Source organism: Trichechus manatus, unplaced genomic scaffold, assembly GCF_000243295.1.
Source record: "Trichechus manatus latirostris isolate Lorelei unplaced genomic scaffold, TriManLat1.0 scaffold00009, whole genome shotgun sequence".
Taxonomy (NCBI): Eukaryota; Metazoa; Chordata; class Mammalia; order Sirenia; family Trichechidae; genus Trichechus; species Trichechus manatus.
Window position 1 is genome coordinate 10,132,859 of NW_004443945.1, and position 21,431 is coordinate 10,154,289.

Here is a 21,431-nt window from a genome sequence, read left to right on the forward strand (position 1 = left end):
TCTACTTCCTCTTCTAGAAAGACCTTTGTCCATATTTATTTGCAAGTGTTCATTATATGAAAAAAATTCCTCTTTATTGTGGGTTACAGTAATTTTTTTCCAGTTTGTATTTTTTGTTTAATATATATTTTGCCACGTAGAGGTTTGTTTTCTTAGTCGAATCTACTATTCTTTTGCACTTTCTGACTTTATCGCACAGCCTTTCAGGAGACTCATTTTAATTATTCTATGAACAGACTTTAAAATGGGCAAACCATTTTACAAAGTGATATTTATATGGTATATATCTATGAAATTAGGGTACATTTAAAATATAATAGTGAATAGTTTAATTTTGTTTCTATTAATATTACTTATGTGATAATGTCTATTTCTCTTTATGCCAATTGGTCTTTACTAGGCTATGGTGAAAAAACCATTATTCCTGATCATTAATTCATAGTGAGCAAGGTTGCATTGGTTTATAAGATGACTCAAACTTCTCAGTTAGTGATTGGAATGAATGTTAGTAAAAGGTCCATGACAGCATGAACTCTAGTGTTTTGTCTCCTTTGTGGAAGGTGGTCCTCAGAAGCCAAGCAGAGTCTGTGAGTGAGGTAGGTCGTGTGCTAGACAATGGAGAGTGATGAACTCTAAAATGGAGAGTGCATGCCTACCGACTGGAGGCAGCTGCTACTCAACTCTGGTCAAAGGTTATCAAGCAGGAATGTGGGCCCTGCCATCTGACTATTCAAGAAAAATCTGGAAATATAGATTTTCATATTTAAAAATTTAGAGGGAAAAATGCGATGAATACATGCTTCATAGGACTCATGATTATCAGGTTGCAACCTCTGCCTTACATTCTTTCTATGGACAAAACTGCTCTGTGTGAAGAGTGTCCCCTAGAGCTGTGTCGTGCTTACAACCATATGTGGCTGTCCTACAGATGTGATACACCATATGATGAATTAATTTTCTTAGAAAGTAGCTAATTTCCCAATTTTCTCCCCCAGGGTATATACATACATGTGCATACGTGTGCATACCTGCATGCCTACCTGTATGAGCCTAATGATTAGCTCTTAATGGCGAACAGAAACCAAATTCCTTATAATCTCAATCTACTGGCTCTTTGCACCCACCTTTTGCTGTACTCCTTTTTGAAATACAGTGCTTTCAGGGTACTGTGAAAACAAAAGGAAAAGAATAAAAAAGCAACAGGGATGTACAATATAAAGTTCTGGATCCCTTAGAATAAACTGGAAATTTAGTAATCGCAGGAATGAATCTATTGACCAGAATTCTGAAGAGGTACATACTTCCTGTTGTGTCACATCGGGAGGCATCTGATTCTGTTTGTCCCACTTTTGATGATGCTAAGTTTGATCGCATGGTTAATGTGAGTTCTACCAGGTCTCTCCATTGTAAAGGTAATGTTTCCCTTCTGGAATTCATAAGTGATCTCTTGGGTGATATTTTCCTGACAAACTTTTATCCAGTGGTGTTGGATAAGATGTTCCCTGCCTGAATCAAATTATGCAGCCACAGTCATTAAAATGTAGATTATGGGACATTCTACAAGACTACTGGCCTAGACTCTAAAAATATTAATGGCAAGAAAGTAAAAGAAAATAGTGCAGGAACTGTTCTTAATTAAAGGAGACAAAAGAAAGAAAACCAAATGGAATGCATGGTCCTTGATTGGCTTCTAGATAGTGGAAAAACAATGTCTAATTTTAGGACAATTGAGGAAATATGAATATTAGTATATTAGCAATATTTTATCCATGTTAAATTTCTGAGGTCTGATAAGGTATTCACATAAGGTACATGGTGAAGAATTCAGGGTAAAGTTTTGATATCTGCAGTTTACTTTCAAGTAGTTTACAAAAAAAAAAAAAAAATGTGTGGTATTTATCTTTGTTTCTACCTTTAGGTCTATAGATTTGTGTGGATAGATAAATGGATGTATAGACATAGGTGTATAGACATAGGTTTTACATGTACATAGGGAGAGAAAGCAGGGGTAATTTTTTTTTTTACGTAATAGTGTTAGTCTAGCATAATCTTTGTTTTCTTAGTGACTTAAATATCTGATTAGGTGTTTATAATAATTGCTTTAAATTATATGTGCATACAAACTTGATGTCTTAAAACCTCTTCTAGAATTTGGAGAGTTTGAAGTTCACTTTTTCTTGACTTCTTGAAAATCAGATATTTATCAATTTCCCTTTTTTTGAAACCCTCTTGATTTCTTTTTTTTTTTTTTGTCTTCCAGGAATCAATCTCTAAATATTTTTTAAAAATATATTAAGATGTAATTTATTAGGCTCTTCTTGTCTGCCTTATATTTTAATATTATTTTCTTAATCTGTGCTTGATTTTCCCCTTTTTAGTTTGAAGTTCTTTTTTTTTTTATTGTGCTTTAGGTGAAGGTTTACAGAACAAATAGTTTCTCATTAAACAGTCACTATACATATTGTCTTATGACATTGGTTAACAATGCCACGACATGTCAACACTCTCCCTTCTCAACCTTGGAGGACCTTTTTTTTTGGTGAAAATATTCATAGCCAAAGCTCCTGCATTTCAAAAGTTATCTACGTGTACAATTTGGTGACATTGATTACATTCTTCTAGTTGTGCTGCTATTCTCACTATCCTTTTCCAAATTATTCCATCATCATTATCTTCAACTCACTGCCCCCTAGGCTTTGAAGTTCTTTATTTTTTGTAAATATAAAAAATGAAAGCAGAAAATAAAATAGTTTTGCTCTTTGTTTCATCTAATATTATATTACGTATATCCTAATAGGTTGCCTTAACTTTTCCTTTTTGTTTATTTTGCTCTAAAAATAGTTTTCAATAAACCTCAGGAAACATTAGCCTTCTTCACGTTTGTTTTGTAATTATTTCATTCTTCTTCTGAATGTATCCTTTTGTATATGTTACTTAAAGTGTTTAAATTAATTACGGAGCTCCCTATGAAACCATATTGAATTCTTGAGAATGTTACTCATTTCTCCTCCTTTGGGATTATGCAAGCAGAATCTTACTTTAAAACTATCTTCTTAACTCCTATTCTAATTTAGAAACTTTGGCTGTGAATCCAAACCTTTCTTCTGAACTTTTAAAAATATACATTCTTAAAGTCTGGGATTATACTTCTGTGGTCACAGTTTATATATTCCACTCTTAAAGTCTTCATGGTACATTGCGATCTCCATATTACTAACAAACACTTCCCTTGTAGATCCAAGTTAGGTGTTGAATAGCAGCCCCCTTTTTTGTTTTCTCTATATTCTGAAAAGTAAATTGTCAGTATGATAGTCTAATATTTATCAGACATACTAAACTTTTTGTCTTTGCATACTGCATCCCTGTGTATATATCTGTGCATATGTTACTCTCTCTGCTTGCAATGTCCTTTCTAACTGACAAACTCCTATTTTCTCTCCAAGACCCAACTCATATTACCACTTATTTCTTAGTTTTTTTCTGGATAAATTCAATCCCCTTCCTCCCTAACCCCAAGCACTTGGTCATGTGCACATAAAATGTAATTTAAAAACTACAAGACCTTGATGGGCTCTCACTGGACAATTCTGGGATAATTTGAGCATCAAATAAAGATAGTAATAGATCATAGTCCATTGAATAAAATCCATGAGTCCCTAGTGAAATAAATGAATGAATGGACAAATCTGTTAGAAGGGACAGCTCTTCCTAACAGTAGAATACTCATTAAAAAATGGTGAAGGAATGATGGAGTTAGAAAATCTCCTTTGACAGCCATCAGACTATCAGTTGACATAGGCAAGAATCATCAGTGGAAACCACAACTAGTGTGTGGAAGGTTGATGCAGAATAAGATATTTACATCATTGCAGTAATCTCCTCACAAATTACTTATTAATTTGTTGTTGTTGTTGAGTGCCATTGAGTCGATTCCAGCTCCTAGCAACCCCATGTGACAGAGTGGAACTGCCCCGTAGGGTTTTGTTGGATGTAATCTTTATGGAAGCATATCACCAGGTCTTTCTCCCACAGAGCTGCAATTTTTAGTTAGCAGCTGAGTGCTTAACTGTTGCACCACCAGGGCTTGTTACTTATTAATTCCAGAGGGAAAAATAACTTTACAGTGGAGAAACCTGGCAGAAACCACTTAACCAAGTGATCAAAGTTAGCATTGTAAATAATGCAGAACAGAACTTCAGATTCTCATAGAGTCCACACTTTCTGGAGTCATGGAGGCTGGATGAACCCCTGAAACTATTGCCCTAAAATAATCTTTAAACCTTAAACCAAAAATATCCCCTGAAGTTGTCTTAAAACCAAACAGTAATTTAGCTAGTAAAGAATGTCTGATTTGAGCATTATGTGTACTCTTTCAAGATCTGTCTACATAGGATCGAATTGATAACAGCAACTTGAAAGATAAGAATCTTAGCTGGCAGTGAGTTTATGTTCTGTTAACTCAGAAAAGGAGAGTGAGAATGGTTGCACAACTTGAATGTAATCAATGTTACTGAATTATATGTGTAGAAACTTGAATTGGTGTATGTTTTTACCGTATGTATTCTCAACAACAATAAAATAAAATTATTAAAAAAATGCAACCAGATTCATCATGTGCAACTTAACATGATGCATAGAAAAGGGCATAATATGACTTCATACATTATCTCAAAAATGCATGACCAATCATGAGGGAGTACCAGACAAACTCAAACAGACATTCTGCAAATAAGTAGCCTATACCCTTCAAAAATGTCAAGCTCATGAAAGACACAGAGGAACTGTTGCAGATTAAAGGAGACTGAAGCGACATGACAGCCTAAAATGATGCATAATCCTGGATGGAATTCTGGTCTAGGGAAAAAAAAAAAAAAGATATAAAGGAAATTATTGGATCAATTGAATATGGACTGTGGATTAGAAAACAGCATTGTATCAATATGGTTGCTATAAGACAATGTTTTTACTTTTGGAAAGACATACTGAGCACTGAAATGTTTAGGGATAAAAGGGCATAATGTATATAACTTACACTCAAATGATTCAGGAAGATAGTGTATGTATTTGTCTATACCCACATATATTACAAGCATGTGTAGATAGATACATACATACATACATAGATACATACACAGATAATCTACGGGAGAGAGAGAATAAACGCCAGTGATAAAGCTAATAGGTCAAACCGGAAATGGTGAAATTGGGTAAAGGGTATATGGAGGTTCTTTAAAATATTCTTACAGATATTCTGGAGTTTGACATTATACCAAGATACAAAGTCACAAAAAACAAACAAAAACTCAACACAGACACAGAACTTTTATTATAGCACTTATCATTGAATTTGAATATTTGCATTTGTCTCACTGGTTAGGTACAATTCCCAAATAAGGAAATCCTCAGAGCCTAGCACTCTTCTTGAGGTTCTTGATACAATAAAAATGGCTACAATTGTGGCAATTAACATTTGAGAGCTGATTGTGTATTAGATGCTGTGCTAAGTGCTTATGAATAACATCTCATTTAATTCTGCCCCATTTTTTACAAAGACACAGAGTTGTTGAGTAAGTTGCCTGAGATTTCATAGCCAGTTTTTTTAAAATAGACTTTATTTTGTAGAGTAGTTTTAGGTTTACAGAAAATTGTACAGAAAGTATAGAGTTCCCATATCCCCCTCTCTTCTCCTGTACCGTTTCTCCTATTATTAACATCTTTTCATTTTAATTAATAATGTTCAGTATTTTTGTAGGATTCAGCTTTCATCATCTGATATCTTTCTCTAGTACATAACCCAGGCAATCTCATATAATACGTATTTTGGTGTTTTTTTCTGCAATTTTCTCTCTGACCTCTTATTTAGTCTTCTGTACCAGTGTTGCCAGTTAATAACTCAAGGAGAAAGATCATGTTTGTTGTAAAACACTTAAGGAGGAAGCTTCACACAGATAGAGGAAAGTAAAACTGTCTTTCTGATGTTTTCGAAAGTGCTAAGTCATTGTCCAATATTAGAATTCCTGCCTTCCGTGCAGGAGACCTGGGTTTGATTCCTATCCACTGTACCTCGTGCAAAGCTAACATTTGTCTGTCAGTGGAGGCATGCATGTTGCTATGATGCTGCACAGGTTTCAGCGGAGCTTCCAGACTAAGATGGACTAGGAAGAAAGTCCTCGATCTATTTCCAAAAAATCAGGCAGTGAAAATCCCGTGGATCACAATGATGCCCTTGTGCAGGGGGTTGCCATGAGCCGGGGCCGACTCTACAGCAGCTGACAACAACAAATCATTGAGGCCTGATAGCCCTATAGTCTCCCTGGTAAGGCGACATTTCTACATCCACCTTTCTCTTAACATTTATCTCTGTCTCCAGCTTCACTCTCACTACCTTTCATACTTCACGTCTCTTTTACTCTAGTAATCTAGAGTTAAATAAAGTAGGGTTACTGACTTAAATTCTGTATTGAATACTTTTAAAAGAGCTGCTGTTCTGTACTGTAGATCACCCCTTCCTAATTCACTGGTTTACAATGGTGCATGTGTATCCTGAGGCTTTATATCTGTCCATATGTAAGCAAACACATGACTGACCACTGTTTTCTTAGAGGGAAACAGGTTTTTGCTTTGTCTCTCTGAAACAGCAAGTTCTTGAGAATCTCAATAGAAGAATTTGTTTTATACATGATAGTGTTGGTACTGCTGCAGTTCTGATATGTGTTTGCCTTTAGTTTTGCCGCTTTTTGCAAGTGGTCGAACACTATTTACAGTTTTCCATTAATATTCGTGTAAGTTGCTTTTGGCTTCCAAGGCTTGGAGGAAGGGGCAGAGAATCATAGTCAATAAGCAGTGGCAAATTCTTCTCCAAATCTGTTTTTTCTTTTTTTTTAAATTGTACTTCAGGTGAAGGCTTACAGAACAAATAGTTTCTCATGAAACAGTAGTACACATATTGTTCTATGATGTTGGTTAACAACCCTACAACATGTCAACCCTCTCCCTCCTTGACCTTTTTTTTTTTTTTTTTTGGTGAAAATATACATAGCCAAAGATACACCATTTCAAAAATTTCTACATGCACAGTTCGGTGACATCGACTATGCTCTTCCAATTGTGCTGCTATTCTCACTTTAGATGAAGGCTTACAGAACAAAATAGTTTCTCATTTAACAGTACACATGTTGCCCTATGACAATGGTTAACAACCACCTCACAACACATCAACACTATCCTTACTCAACCTTGGGTTCCCTATCACCAGCTTTCCTGTCCCCTTCTGCCTTCTGGCCCCTGTCCCTGGACTGCTGTGCCTCATTAGTCCCATTTGGTTTTATGGGCCTGTCCACTCCCCGGCTGAACGGTGAACCTCGGAAATGACTTCACCACTGAGCTAAAAGGGTGTCTGGGGGCCATACTCTTGGGGTTTCTCCAGTCTCCTTTAGGCCAGTAAATCTGGTCTTTTTTTTGTGAGTTAGAATTTTGTTCTACATCCTTCTCCAGCTCTGTCCAGAACCCTCTGTTGTGATCCTGGTCAGAGCAGTCAGTGGTGGTAGCCGGGCACCATCTAGCTGTACTGGACTCAGTCTGGTGGAGGCCTTGGTAGCTGTGGTCCATTAGTCCTTTGGACTAATCTTTTCCTTGTATCCTGTTCTCTTCATTCTCCCTTGCTCCTGAAGGGATGAGACCCGTGGAGTATCTTAGATGGCTGCTCACAGGCTTTTAAGACCCCAGACGCTACTCACCAAGGTAGAATGTAGAACATTGTCTTTATAAACTGTATTATGCCAATTGAGCTAGATGTTCCCCGAGACCATGGTCCCCACAGCCCTCTGCCCAGCAATTCAGTCCCTCAGGGAGTTTGGATGTGTCTATGGAGCTTCCATGACCTTTCCTTGTACAAGTTGTGCTGGTTTCCCCTGTATTGTGTACTGTCTCACTCTTCACCCAAGGTACCACTTATCTATTGCCTATTTAGTATTTCCTCCCCACCCCTCCCATCCCTAGTAACCAACAAAGATTGTTACATTTTGTGTGTGAACTTTTTCATGGGTTTTCACAATAGAGGTCTCATACAATATTTGTCCTTTTGGATTGACTTCTTTCACTCAGCATAACGTCCTCCAATTTCATCCATGTTATGAGATGCCTCACAGATTCATCATTGTTCTTTCTCGTTGCATAGTACTCCATTGTGTTTATGTACCGTAGTTTGTTTATCCATTCATCTGTTGATAGGCATCTAAGTTGTTTCCATTGTTTTGCTATTGTGAACAATGCTGCCATGAACATAGGTGTCCAAATCTGTTCTTAGCAGAACCTTCTCCTCTTTGTGTCAGTCAGCTCATACCTCCCTCGCTCAGTGCATCTTTAAAGTCTAGTTTTCAGCATTTGAATGGCATACAGAGGCTTTCTAATTATATAGGTATGCTTGCTGTGTTACTTCAAAGACTCTTTGGCCAGGACAGGATCTGTCTTCAAAGACAGTGAAGAGAGGGGCCCATTTGCAGGAAATTGCATGATTTGGGGTGTTTTTTTTCTTTGAACTTGTCAAATGTATATTCCTGCTTAAAAAGCACTGGCCTTTTGCTGTATGTCCAAACAGTTAAAGACTTGCCATTTATGATTTTGAAGACTTCTCCTTAACTTCTGCCAGAGGAAACCTGTAACTCAGTTTTCCCCGTATTGTTCTTCTTGATGTATCAACAGTTTTATTCTGATGCGTTTTTGGGAATGACATCTTCATTTTGTTGGTTTATAGGACTTACATAGTACTAGGGAAGCTAGAAAAGAATTAGTATAGTACTCTTAATAACTAGTCATCAAAAGGTAGTTTGATTATTAAAAGCAGAGGAAAGGGGCAGCAATCGAATTACAAGGTACAGTTTTATTTTAAAGAAATTCCTAGTTATAATCATGGTATAATGCATTTTTTTCCCTACTAGGTGCTGTATGTACATATATTGCTTAATAGGAAAATAAAAATCATGGTTTTGAAGTTGGAGCTTGATTCAAATTTGTCACTAACGAACTGTATGACCTTGGAAAGGTTTCTTAAACTCTCTGATCTGTTTATTTACTTTGATAAATGGAAATCGTGAGTAATAAGCATTACTTTCAAAAAGTATAAAAGCATGTAGCCTGCAGTCTGGCACCTAGCATGTCCCCCAGTGTTCATTTTCCTTCTTTTTCCATTTTGACACTCCTTTGTCTTATTTCTTCTTATTGTGATTAGACAGAATTTATTGGTGCAGGAACAGTTAAGCCGTTACATTTTACACTAGGTCAGATGTATGGATTGCTGAGAAGTTAGTAAATCAACAAAGCATGTCAAACAGTTTATACATGTTAACTGCAGACTTTTGATTTTGAAAATTATTGAGAACTATGCTCGCTTCGGCAGCACATATACTAAAATTGGAATGATACAGAGAAGATTAGCATGGCCCTTGTGCAAGGATGACATGCAAATTAGTGAAGCGTTCCATATTTTAAAAAAAATTATTGAGAACTAAATCTTATATAAGTATGAAGATTTAGTAGTGGATTCTACTGACTGGTTAACATATGTGACATTTACCAACAGTTACCGGTATTAAAGAGGCTTTTACTTTTTGCATCATAGTGTATTTCCAAATAATTATTATACAGTGATGTTTGTCAACCCTTAGGGCTTGTTAGTGTTCTTTTCATTAAGGCAACTGTGTTTTACTAAAATACTTTTTATTTATTCTTTGAAGAAACCTTTCTCTAGGATAGTGTAGCTGAGTTTTCCTTCCAATTTTAAAACACAGTGGTATGACCCAGGGAAGTTTCCACATCGAACACACATGGGGTCTTTAATATATTTAATATATTTAGTTATTTATGATACTGATTCTTCTTGAGGGCTGTGTCCATGACAGCAAGCAAGACATCCAGTTTGCTTTCCATTTCTTGTTTTGAAATGAAGACAGTGGTGTAAGCAGGAATTAGCAACTAGTATCTATTCTAGAATGCAGGTGGAATATGAGGGATATTCGAATAACTTGTACATGGTGAGAATATACATTGAATATACTCCATCTTTGGAGAGAATATAAATTGAATATACTCCATCCTGCTCTCCTCCCTTTTTTAAAAAACAATTTAATCTTCAGATAGGCAAATGAGATTTTTTTCTGCTGGAAGTTCGATAGGTCAGATACCATGGCACTAATATTACAGTATTTAGGAAGTATGCAAAATTGTTTTGAAATAGTGTTTGTGTAAAAGGTATTTAAATATTTTATGGAATAAAAAGCTTGGCTCTGTTTCATGAGCAGTTTTTTTTTTCTATTTAAATAATTGGATTATCTCTGGGTAAACATGGAACCATGTGAGAGTGATAGTTTCACAATCTTCATAAATGTATATATTTAGATCTGTTCATGTTGGAATTACATTAGCACCAACAGTCTGTCAACATTTCCACAAGGCCTTTTAAGTAGGTTGTGAAAGCCCAAACCACCATTTGGCATGAGTAATCTGTACTGCACAGCACTCTCTAAGCTCTGCTTAGAGGATCTCATGCATCCTAATTTTAAGTGTACGTTTCCTTTGGCATTAGAACAGTTTTGTGGAATTTTTTTTTTCTTTCACAGATTCAAGCAGGTGGCTTATTTTATAGAACATAGGATATGATTTTTCCTTTGTTTTAAAAACAACATATATTTTTGAGCAAACAAACAAGCAATCCCAAACCATCCTGTTTTTTGTCTGGCTTCATCAACTGATTAATGTTACTGGTGGTTAGCGTTTGTAGAAGCTGAAGAGCTTATGATTCTGCTGGTATATTTTGTCTACTTTAATAGTTTGTCTTGTGATAAGTGTGTTTTTATTTTTAATTGTGCATTTTCTCATTGACTGACAGGATTAAGATCTAGTGTGTGTTTGTTATTTGTTGTGTGCCGTGCAGTAGATTCCGACTCATAGCAACCCTATAGGGCAGCGTAAAACTGCCTCATGGGGTTTCCTAGGCTATAAACCTTATGGGAGCAGATTGCCAGGTCTTTTCTCTCACAGAGCGGCTGGTGGGTTCCAATGGCCCACCTTTTCGTTAGCAGCCAAATGCTGAACCATTGCACCACCAGAGTTCATTAACATCTAGTATAGGGATTGCATTAAGATCTTTGTGACAAAGACTTTATAGGGGAAAAAAAAGAGGAATAATTCTTTTTTTTTAAATTGTACTTTAAGTGAAAGTTTATGGTTCAAGTTAGTTTCTCATACAAAAATTTATACACACATTGTTATGTGACTGTAGTTGCTCTCCCTATAATGTGACAGCACACACCTCCTTTCCACCCCAGATTTCCCATGTGCATTCAACCAGGTCCTGTCCCTTTCCGCCTTCTCATCTCACTTCCGAACAGGAGCTGCCCATTTAGTCTCATGTGTCTACTTGAGCTAAGAAGCATTCTCTTCACGAATATCATTTTATGTCTTATAGTCCAGTCTAATCTTTGTCTGAAGAATTGGCTTCGGGAATGGTTTCAGTTCTGGGCTAACAGGGAGCCCAGGGGCCATGTCTTCTGGGGTCCCTCCAGTCTCAAGTCAGACCACTAAGTCTGGTCTGTTACTAGAATTTGAGTTCTGCACCCCATTTTTCTCCTGCTCTGTCAGGGACTGTCTGTTGTGTTCCCTGTCAGGGCGGTTATTGGTGGTAGCTGGGCAGCATCTAGTTCTTCTGGTCTCAGGCTGAGGCAGTCTCTGGTTTATGTGGCCCTTTCTGTCTCTTGGGCTAATATTTTCCTTGTGTCTTTGGTGTTTTTCATTCTCCTTTGCTCCAGGTGGATTGAGACGAATTGATGCATCTTAGATATCCTCTCGCTAGCTTTTAAGACCCCAGCTGCCACTCACTAAAATGGGATGCAGAACATTTTCTTAAAAAACTTTGTCATGCCAGTTGATCTAGATGTCCCCTGAAACCATGGTCCCCAGATCGCCGCCCCTGCTACTCTGTCCCTCGAAGAGTTTGGTTGTATTCAGGGAACTTGTTAGCTTTTGATTTAGTCCAGTTGTGCTGACTTCCCCTGTAGTGTGTGTTGTCCTTCCCTTTACCTAAGATATTTCTTATATACTATCTAGTTAGTGAATATCCTTCTCCCTCACTCCACACCCTCATAACAATCAAAGAATGTTTTCTTCTGTGTTTAAACCTTTTCTTGAGTTCTTTTAATAGTGGTCTCATACAGTATTTGTCCTTTTGAGACTAATGTCACTCAGCATGATGCCTTCCAGATTCATCCATGTTATGAGATGTTTTGCGGATTCATTTTTGTTCTTCATTGTTGCATACTATTCCATTGTGTAAATGCACTGTAATTTATCTATTCATCTGTTGATGGGCACCTAGGTTGTTTCCATCTTTTTGCTATCATAAACAGTGCTGCAGTGAACATGGGTGTGCATATATCTATTCGTGTGACGGCTCTTATTTCTCTAGGATATATTCCAAGGAGCGGGGTTGCTGGATCGTATGGTACTTCTATTTCTGGCTTTTTAAGGAAGCGCCAAATCGATTTCCAAAGTGGTTGTACCATTTTACTTTCCCACCAGCAGTGTAAAAGTGTTCTGGTCTCTTGACATCCTCTCCAACATTATTATTTTGTGTTTTTTGGATTAATGCTAGCCTTGTTGGGTTGAGATGATATCTCATTGTAGTTTTGATATGCATTTCCTCATGTAGCTGGTAGCGGCCTGAATGTCTTCTTTGGTGAAGTGCCTGTTCATATCCTTTGCCCATTTTTTAACTGGGTTATTTGTCTTTTTGTTGCTGAGGTTTTGCAGTATCTTGTAGATTATAGAGATTAGACACTGATCGGATTTGTCATAGCCAAAAATTTTTTTCCAGTCTGTAGGTTGTCTTTTGACTCTTTAGGTGAAGTGTTTTGGTGAGCATAAGTTTTTGATTTTTAGGAGCTCCCAGTTATCTAGTTTCTCTTCTGGTGTTTGTACATTGTTACTTACGGTTCATATTCTGTTTATGCCATGTATTAGGGCTCCTAGCGTTGTCCCTATTTTTTCTTCCATGATCTTTATCATTTTCGGTTTTATATTTAGGTCTTTGATCCATTTTGAGTTAGTTTTTGTGCATCGTGTGAGATATGGGTCTTGTTTCAGTTTTTTGCGGATGGATATCCAGTTATGCCAGCACCATTTGTTAAAGACTGTCTTCCCCAATTAATGGACTTTGAGCCTTTGTCAAATATCACCTGCTCATAGGTGCATGAATTTATGTCTGGATTCTCAATTCTGTTCCATTGGACTATATATATGTTGTTGTACCAGTACCAGGCTGTTTTGACTACTGTGGTGGTATAATAGGTTCTAAAATCAGGTAGTGTGAGGCTTCCCGCTTTGTTGTTCTTCAGTAATGCTTTACTTATCCATATGAAGTTGCTGATTTGTTTCTCCATCTCATTAAAAAATGCTGTTGGAATTTAGATCGGGATTGCATTGTATCTATAGATCGCTTTGAATAAAGTAGACATTTTCAGAATGTTGAGTCTTCCTATCCATGAGCAAGGTATGTTTTTCCACTTTATGTAGGTCTCTAAGTATTGTATCTTCTTGGGGGCTATAGTAAATGGTATTGATTTGGTGTTTTCCTCTTCGAAGTTCTCTTTGTTGGTGTAGAGGAATCCAACTTATTTTTGTATGTTTACCTTGTATCCTGATACTTTGCTGAAATCTTCTATTAATTCCAGTAGTTTTCTTTGTGGATTCTTTGGGGCTTTCTCTGTATGAGATCATATCATCTGCAAATAGAGATACTTTGATTTCTTCATTACCAGTTTGGATGCTCTTTATTTCTTTTCTAGCCTAATTGCTCTGGCTAGGATCTCCAGCACAATGTTGAATAAGAGTGGTGTTAAAGGACATCGTTGTCTGGTTCCTGTTGTCAAGGGGAATGCTTTCAGACTCTCTCCATTTAGGATAGTGTTGGCTGCTGGCTTTGTATATATGCCCTTAATTATGTTGAGGAATTTCTCTTCTATTCCTATTTTGCTGAGAGTTTTTATCATGAATGGTTGTTGGACTTTGTCAAATGCCTTTTTGACATCAACTGATAAGATCATGTGGTTCTTGTCTTTGATTTTATTTATGTGTTGGATTACATTGTTATTCTAATGTTGAACCATCCTTGCGTACCTGGTATGAATCCCACTTGGTCATGGTGAATTATTTTTTTGATATATTGTTGAATTCTGTTGGCTAGAATTGTGTTGAGGATTTTTGTGTCAATGTTCATGAGGGTTATTGGTCTGTAATTTTCTTTTTTTGTGGTGTCTTTAACTGGTTTTGGTATCAGAGTTATGCTGGCTTCATAAAATGAGTTTCGGAGTACTCCATCCTTTTCTATGCTCTGAAATACCTTTAGTAGTAGTGGTGTTAACTCTTCTCTGAAATTTTGGTAGAATTCTCCAGTGAAACTGTCAGGGCCAGGGCTTTTTTGTTGGAAGTTTTTAACTTACCTTTTGAATCTCTTCTTTGGTTATAGATTTAGTTGTTTTACCTCTGCTTGTGTTAGTTTAGATAGGTAGTGTGTGTCTAGAAATTTGTCCATTTCCTCTAGGTTTTTGAATTTGTTATAGTACAATTTTTCATAGTATTCTGTTGTGATTCCTTTAATTTCAGTTGGGTCTGTTGTGATATCGCCCATCTCATTTCTTACTGGGGTTATTTGCTTCCTCTCATGTTTTTCTTTTGTCTGTTTGGCCAATGGTTTATTGATTTTTTTGATCTTGTCAAAGTACCAACTTCTGGTCTTGTTATCTCTTTCAATTTTTTTTCTATTTTCTGTTTCATTTGATTCTGCTCTAATTTTTATTATTTTCTTTCTTCTGGTGCCCAAGGGCTTCGTTTGCTCACTCTTTCTGTTTGTTGGAGTTGTAGGGTTAAGGTTTTGATTTTGACCCTTTCTTCTTTTTGGATGTGTGCATTCATTGCTATAAATCGACCTCTGAATACTGCTTTTGCTGTGTCCCAAAGGTTCTTGGAGGATGTGTTTTCATTATTCTCATTTGATTCTGTGAATTTCTTTATTCTGTCCTTAATTTCTTCTGTAACCCAGTAGTTTTTGAGCAAGGTGTTGTTCAGTTTCCATGTGTTTTGTTTCTTTTTCCTTGCTGTTTTCTGTTATTGATTTCTACTTTTATGGCTTTATGGTCAGAAAAAATGCTTTGTAATATTTTGATGTTTTCGATTCTGTTAAGGCTTGCTTTTTTGCCTAATATGTGGTCTATTCTGGAGATGTACCATGTGCTTTGGAAAAGAAAGTGTGCTTGGCTGCTGTTGGGTGGAGTGTTCTTTATATGTCTGAGATCAAGTTGGTTGTGGCATTTAGATCTTCCGTGTCTTTATTGACCTGCTTTCTGAATGGTCTGTCCTTCACCAAAAGTGTTATGTTGAAGTCTCTTACTATTATTGTGAAGCTCTCTTATGTCTGTTTTCAGTGGTGTTAGAGTTTGTTTTATGTATGTTGGAGCCCTTTTGTTGGGTGCATTAATATTTATTATGGTTATATCCTCCTGGTGTATTGACCCTTTAATCATTATATAGTGTCCTTCCTTATCTTTGTGGTGGGTTTTACTTTAAACTCTGTTTTGTCAGAGATTAATACTGGCACTCCTGCTCTTTTTTGAGTGTTGTTTACTTGATGTATGGTTTTCCATCCTTTGGGTTTTAGTTTGTTTGTGTCTTTAAGATGTGTCTCTTGTAGGCAGCATATAGACAGATTGTGTTTTTTTAATCCAATCTGCCACTCTGTCTCTTCATTGCTGCGTGTAGTCCATTTACATTCAGCGTATTTATTGATAGGTATGCATTTAGTGCTGTCATTTTGATGCCTTTTTTGTGTGTTGTTGTCAGTTTCTTTGTTCCACTTAATTTTTTGTGCTGGGTCGTTTTTTCTTTATGTATTTTCTTTTTCATTGTTGTTGATTTTGTATTTGCTGAATCTTTATGTTTTTCTTGTTTTTTATTTTTATGTGTACGATTGTTAGTTTCCTTTGTGGTTACCTTGATATTTACCCCTGTTTTTCTAAGTTTAAGCCAATCTTTTATTTCTTTATATTGCCTTGACTCTCTCTCCATATGAAAGCTCTATGTCTACATTTTTTAAGTCTCTCTTTTTTATTTTAAGGTTGTCATCTTTTACATGTTGACATCTCTGTTTCCCTTTTTTCAGTGTTTTAACTTTGATTTATTTTTGTATCTTCCCTATCTGGGTTGATATCTGGTTGCTCTGTCCTGTGTTCTAGTGTTGGGTTGTTATCTGATGTTACAGATTTTCTAACCAGAGGACTCTCTTTAGTATTTCTTGCAATTTTGTTTTGGTTTTTGCAAATTCCCTAAACTTCTGTTTTTTCTGGAAATGCCCTAATTTTGCCATCACATTTGAGAGACAGTTTTGCTGGATATATAATTCTTCACTGACAATTTTTTTCCTTCAGGGCTTTATATATGTCATCCCATTGCCTTCTTGCCTACATGGTTTCTCCTGAGTATTCTGAGCTTAGTCTTATTGATTCTCCTTTGTGGATGACTTTTCATTTTTCCCAAGCCACTCTTAAAATTCTGTCTTCATCTTTGGTTTTGGCAAGTTTGATCATAATATGTCTTGGTGACTTTCTTTTGGGATCCACCTTGTGTGGGGTTCGATAATCATCTTGGATTGTTATCTTCTCACCCTTCACAACATCAGGGAAGTCTTCTGCAAACAAATCTTCGATTATTCTCTCTGTATTTTCTGTTACCCTCACCTGTTCTAGTACTCCACTCACTCGTAGGTTATTCCTCTTGATAGAGGAATATTCCTCTTGATAGAGTCTCACATAATTCTTAGGGTTTCTTCATTTTTTAAAATCCTTTTATCTGATTTTTCGTCCAGTAAGTCGGTGTCAAGAGCTTTATCTTTAGTCTCACTAATTCTGACTTCCATTGTCTCAATTCTGCTCCTGTGACTTTCTATTGAGTTGTATAATTCTGAAATTTTATTGTCAGTCTTCTAGATTTCTGTTTGCTGTCTCTCTATGCATTCTTGTAGCCTGTTTAATTTGTCATTGTGCTTTTCTATAGTCTTCTTAAGTTCCTGTATTGCTCTGTCTGTGTGTTCCTTGGATTGTTCTGCATTTTGCATGATCTCCTTCCTGATATCTTGTAGAGTTCTGTATATTAATCTTTTGTATTCTGCCTCTAGTAATTCCATGAAATTTTCTTCCTCTGGAAAATTTCTTGGTTCTTTGTTTTGGGAACTTGCTGAAGCCATTATGGTGTGCCTCTTTATGTGATTTGATATTGACTGTTGTCTCTGAGCCATCAGTAAGTTATTATGTTTATTTATTTTATGTTTGCTTACTGTGTCCTAGCTTCTTGTTTTGTTTTGATATGCCCAAATAGGCTGTTCATGTGAGCTGGTTTGATTATTGGCACCTTTGAAGCTCTAACGTCCTGTCACCAGGTGGTTAGGTCTGTTTCTAGGTATGTGAGCCCAGGAGTCTGTTTACTTTTCTTGTATGGATTCAGCTCAGGTGTCCAGGTAGTCGGTCACCAAGTGTGTGGTTCAGGCTCTCATGTACAGTCCTAGACAGGCACACGTGTTTGGAGTAGGCACAGGTATTAGCTACAGTACGAGGTCACGTACTGAGCAAGGCAGGGGACTGACAGTTGTCCCTGAGTGTCTGGGAGGAAAGCGTGTCCCTGTTCCCTAGAATGCGTAGGTGGGTGGGTTTTGCAGCCGGACTATGTGTACCCACTGCTGTTGGCTGTAAGGACTCGGAGGCACCACTTATCCTTGGACTCCTGTTGTGGGTAGCTAGGTGGCATAGGTGGAGCCACCAGTCCTCAGGCCCCTGATGTGGGTAGGAGAGGACCCTGCTTAATGGGCAGAGTGGTGTCAAATGTCACAAACCTGCCACTCCACCATATAGGTGATACAGTTGAAGTTGAGCCTCAGGTATATACCCTGTTGTACTATGGTAATGAGGGCCTACACTGTTGAAATGGGCCCACACAGGTCTATGCAGGGGTGAAAGACATTCAAAGTCCCTGGACCCCCTATGCCTGTGCCTTGGGAGCTGTGCCTGCCCTGAGGTCCCGGCTTAGGGGAGCTGGCCAATTATTTTTTCCTGTTTGTTAATTTGTTCCCTCTCCAAAGGCGGGAGAATGGCTCAGGGCACATGATGGGTCCTACTTCTGGTCCAGGGGATACAGCAGTTGCTGAAGCCGGCCTGAGACCTGGTGCAGAGCAGGGAAGGGAGCAGGTCAGTGGTAGAGAGGTTCTTCCCAGATAGGGTGTTTTTGATCCACGTGGCAGGTTAGACGCAGGTATTTTATTTTTTGTTGATTGAGTGCTGCTTTTCACTGGTTCTGGAGGCTTGAGTAGACTCTCACTTGGTCTCTCCCGATGTGGCAAACGCTTCCCAAATGCCACTGCTTACCTCACTGTGCACACCAGCTGATCCAGCCTGCAGGGAGCTGGTTCCCACTGGGTCAGGTCTGGTAACTCCTTGTTACTTCTGAGCCATCTCTCCCTCCCCCACCACTCAGTCCAATCTCTCAACTTTGCCTTTGATGCTCAGAGTTCGTAGATTGTCGTATATAATCGATTCACTTGTTTTTTTCTGGTCTTTGCTGTAAGAGGGTCCACTGGAAGTGTCTGACTACTCTGCCGTCTTGGCCCTGCCTCCAAAAGGAACAATTCTTATAGGGCTTGGCTTTCCAAAGGAAAGGTCTGTTGATTATGGGAAATGCTGATTCCATCATTTGGGGAATTGTATGTGCTAAATCAAGGACCATGATTTTATTATTAAGGTCTGTACATAGTTACTTTTGCTTTTTCTTGTGCCTTATCTTTTTACTTTACTTTTGGTATTAACTGTTTTGAAACTGACATGTTTTCAGAGAATTTCTAAATCCCATTTGTTTCATTTGAGTTCTTCTTTTCTGTTTGAGCTTCTCACTCTGGCATAGGCTGGAAGATTGACTGACTCTCAGTTGATCAGCCTATAGAACTGGCATGTCAGAGTGCTTATTTTGGCTTTCCTTGAGCCTCTCTATGTGGTACTGAGCCCTGAGGATCAGGACCTGATGGGTGCTGATATAAAAGTACCCAAAGTACCTTGCATTGCTGTCAAAAAGTACATTCAAAACCTGCTTTAGGAAATCTGTGGCTACCACTAGTGTATGTGCAACCCACATCTGCTTTAGCTGCTGACATTTTGGATGAAATACGTTGAAGGAGTAGTGCTTTGTATCAGGGTGAAATGTGCCGAAGCAGTTATTTTTCCTCTGACAACTGCAATGATTGTTTGCTTTTGGTATATCCTTTCAATCTCCTCCAGTTTTAGCAGATTGTCTTGAATGTTAATGATGTCTGTAACTTGTTAATTAGAAGGAAAATGTTATATTCTAGACAGGTCTGCTGTGTCCTCTAACTGAACCACGTTAAGACTCCATCCACATTTACTTTGCAACATATCTTGGTTCATTGTTTTTCCTTGACCCACGGTTATTGAGTATTCTGAGCTTCCCTTTGACATTTTAGTTAAGTTAGAGCATGCAGTACACATGCCTTATAGAAACTTTCTGCTTTCTTATGCTGTGTAAAAAAAATACCCTATCCAGGGATCCACACTATGGCCGTAGTTCATCGTGGATGTAAATGCACCTCTGAACTGCCAGTCTTCATATATGTGGCTTAAATGATCTGGCATTGGAGAGTAATTGTGGGAGGGGTGGGGGGGTCATAATTGTTTTATTTTTCTCCATGTTTTTCTGATTATATTAACATTTCATGTGTTAAAATAAATCTGCAGCTCTATTTATCTTTCTCCTTCCATATTTTAAAATCTTCTAGTCATTTTTAGTTTTTGTATGGTGAGATACATACTTTGGTAAGAGGAGCAAAATAATATGATTAAACACCTTTAATCCTAATATCATTAAGAATGTTCATTTCTTAAGATGACTTTCATATTTTTGGGGGGCTTATACATGTTTAGAAATACTGTTTTCCCAAGAAACTTCTCAGGATAAGGATATGTTTAGACTTTCGTTCTAATCAACATATTGTAGATGAATAAAGTGGTATTATTAATTATCAAATAGTAACATTGAAGGACAGGCAATTAATTTGTATTTGTCATAGGTAGTTCTTCTTTGGGATATTAAAGGTTTGTAACCTTGTGCTTAAAATGTGTTCTCTGTTGAAGAAACTAATGACAAGAGATTCTGAGAAAATATAGACTATTTCTAGAGGTCCAAAAATCTCTGGAATTTTTGGTACAAGCTTTGCCTTAATCTAGGCTCGGAATTTTTCTAGATTAGGCTCATTAACTAGCCTCTTTAAAACTTTAATGGGAATTTAGAAATTTTTCTATTTCTGAGCTTTGTTAGGATTGTTCATTTTAACACTTATTTTCTGCCTAGGGTATAATGATTGTACTGGTGAACATTAAGTATTAAAATTTGTTGGCTTCATATTAACATCAGATTACATGTTTTATGAAGCTATTTCCTGTAAATATTTATACTTTCATGTAAAACTAAGCAAAAGCATCCTAAGACAGGCATTTCTTATTTCAGTCACGTCTCGTGTGGGTCATTAATTCATGACTTTGATTGCTTAATAGAGTTTGGAGCTTGGTAGTATACATGATTACAGGATTTTTATCCCAGTGTTGTCAAGTTCTAGTGGCTGGGATCTGTGCCTAACTTGATTTATATAGGATCTGGCACTCAAGGTCCCTGTTATTGGTGCCAGAGACTTTCTTTGTTGTTGTTGTTAAATTTGTTTTTAAACATATGTCCTAAGCTTGGGGTTAGGGAAGTGACAGGTATTAGCAATTTTATTATATGCTTGATTGTTGAGATTAGTAGTAATTATTCATTTAAAAAATCATGTTGAACTTGTTCTTTAACCAGTGAATATAGGCCAAGGCTGAGATACCAACAATCCATTATTTCAGTCCTATTATTTTCGGAATTAGGATCCGTCCCCTTTGTCAGGAATGGATGTCTTCCCCCTAGAAGGAATTCAGATTTCTTCTTACTTGGCAAAGGCTAAATCCAGAAACGGGAGCGCTTTAAAAAAAAAGTGTCAGGAGTATATTGGAAACAGATGGGCGTTCAACACCTACGTAAAATGCTCTATGGGATAAAATGTGAATAACTGGATTTGATTTAACAAAAGACCGAACTTAAAATACCAGAATTCATAAAAAGGCCAAAGTTACTTTGCAATTTAAGAGGAACACAAATCAATTATTAGATTTAAAAGTAAAAAGTTCTACTTATGCTGAGTTTTTCTCTCTTGATATAACTGTAAGTGAAATAGGTGTTGTTACTTGCTTCCTACCTTATGGTTTTCCTTATGTTCTGAATCCATGGATTCCTTTCCCTGTCATGGAGATACG

At 37.2% G+C, this 21,431-nt stretch overlaps 1 protein-coding gene and 1 non-coding gene across 3 annotated transcripts in view; both read left to right on the forward strand.

Moving 5' to 3' along the window:
• Positions 1–21,431, forward strand: part of RSPO2 (R-spondin 2) — a 180,206-nt gene that overhangs the window by 77,155 nt on the left and 81,620 nt on the right. The gene's annotated exons all lie outside the window — the stretch shown is intronic.
• LOC111819491 (U6 spliceosomal RNA) lies at positions 9,379–9,485 on the forward strand. Its single transcript, XR_002823099.1, has one exon. It is a non-coding gene; the product is annotated as a U6 spliceosomal RNA (small nuclear RNA).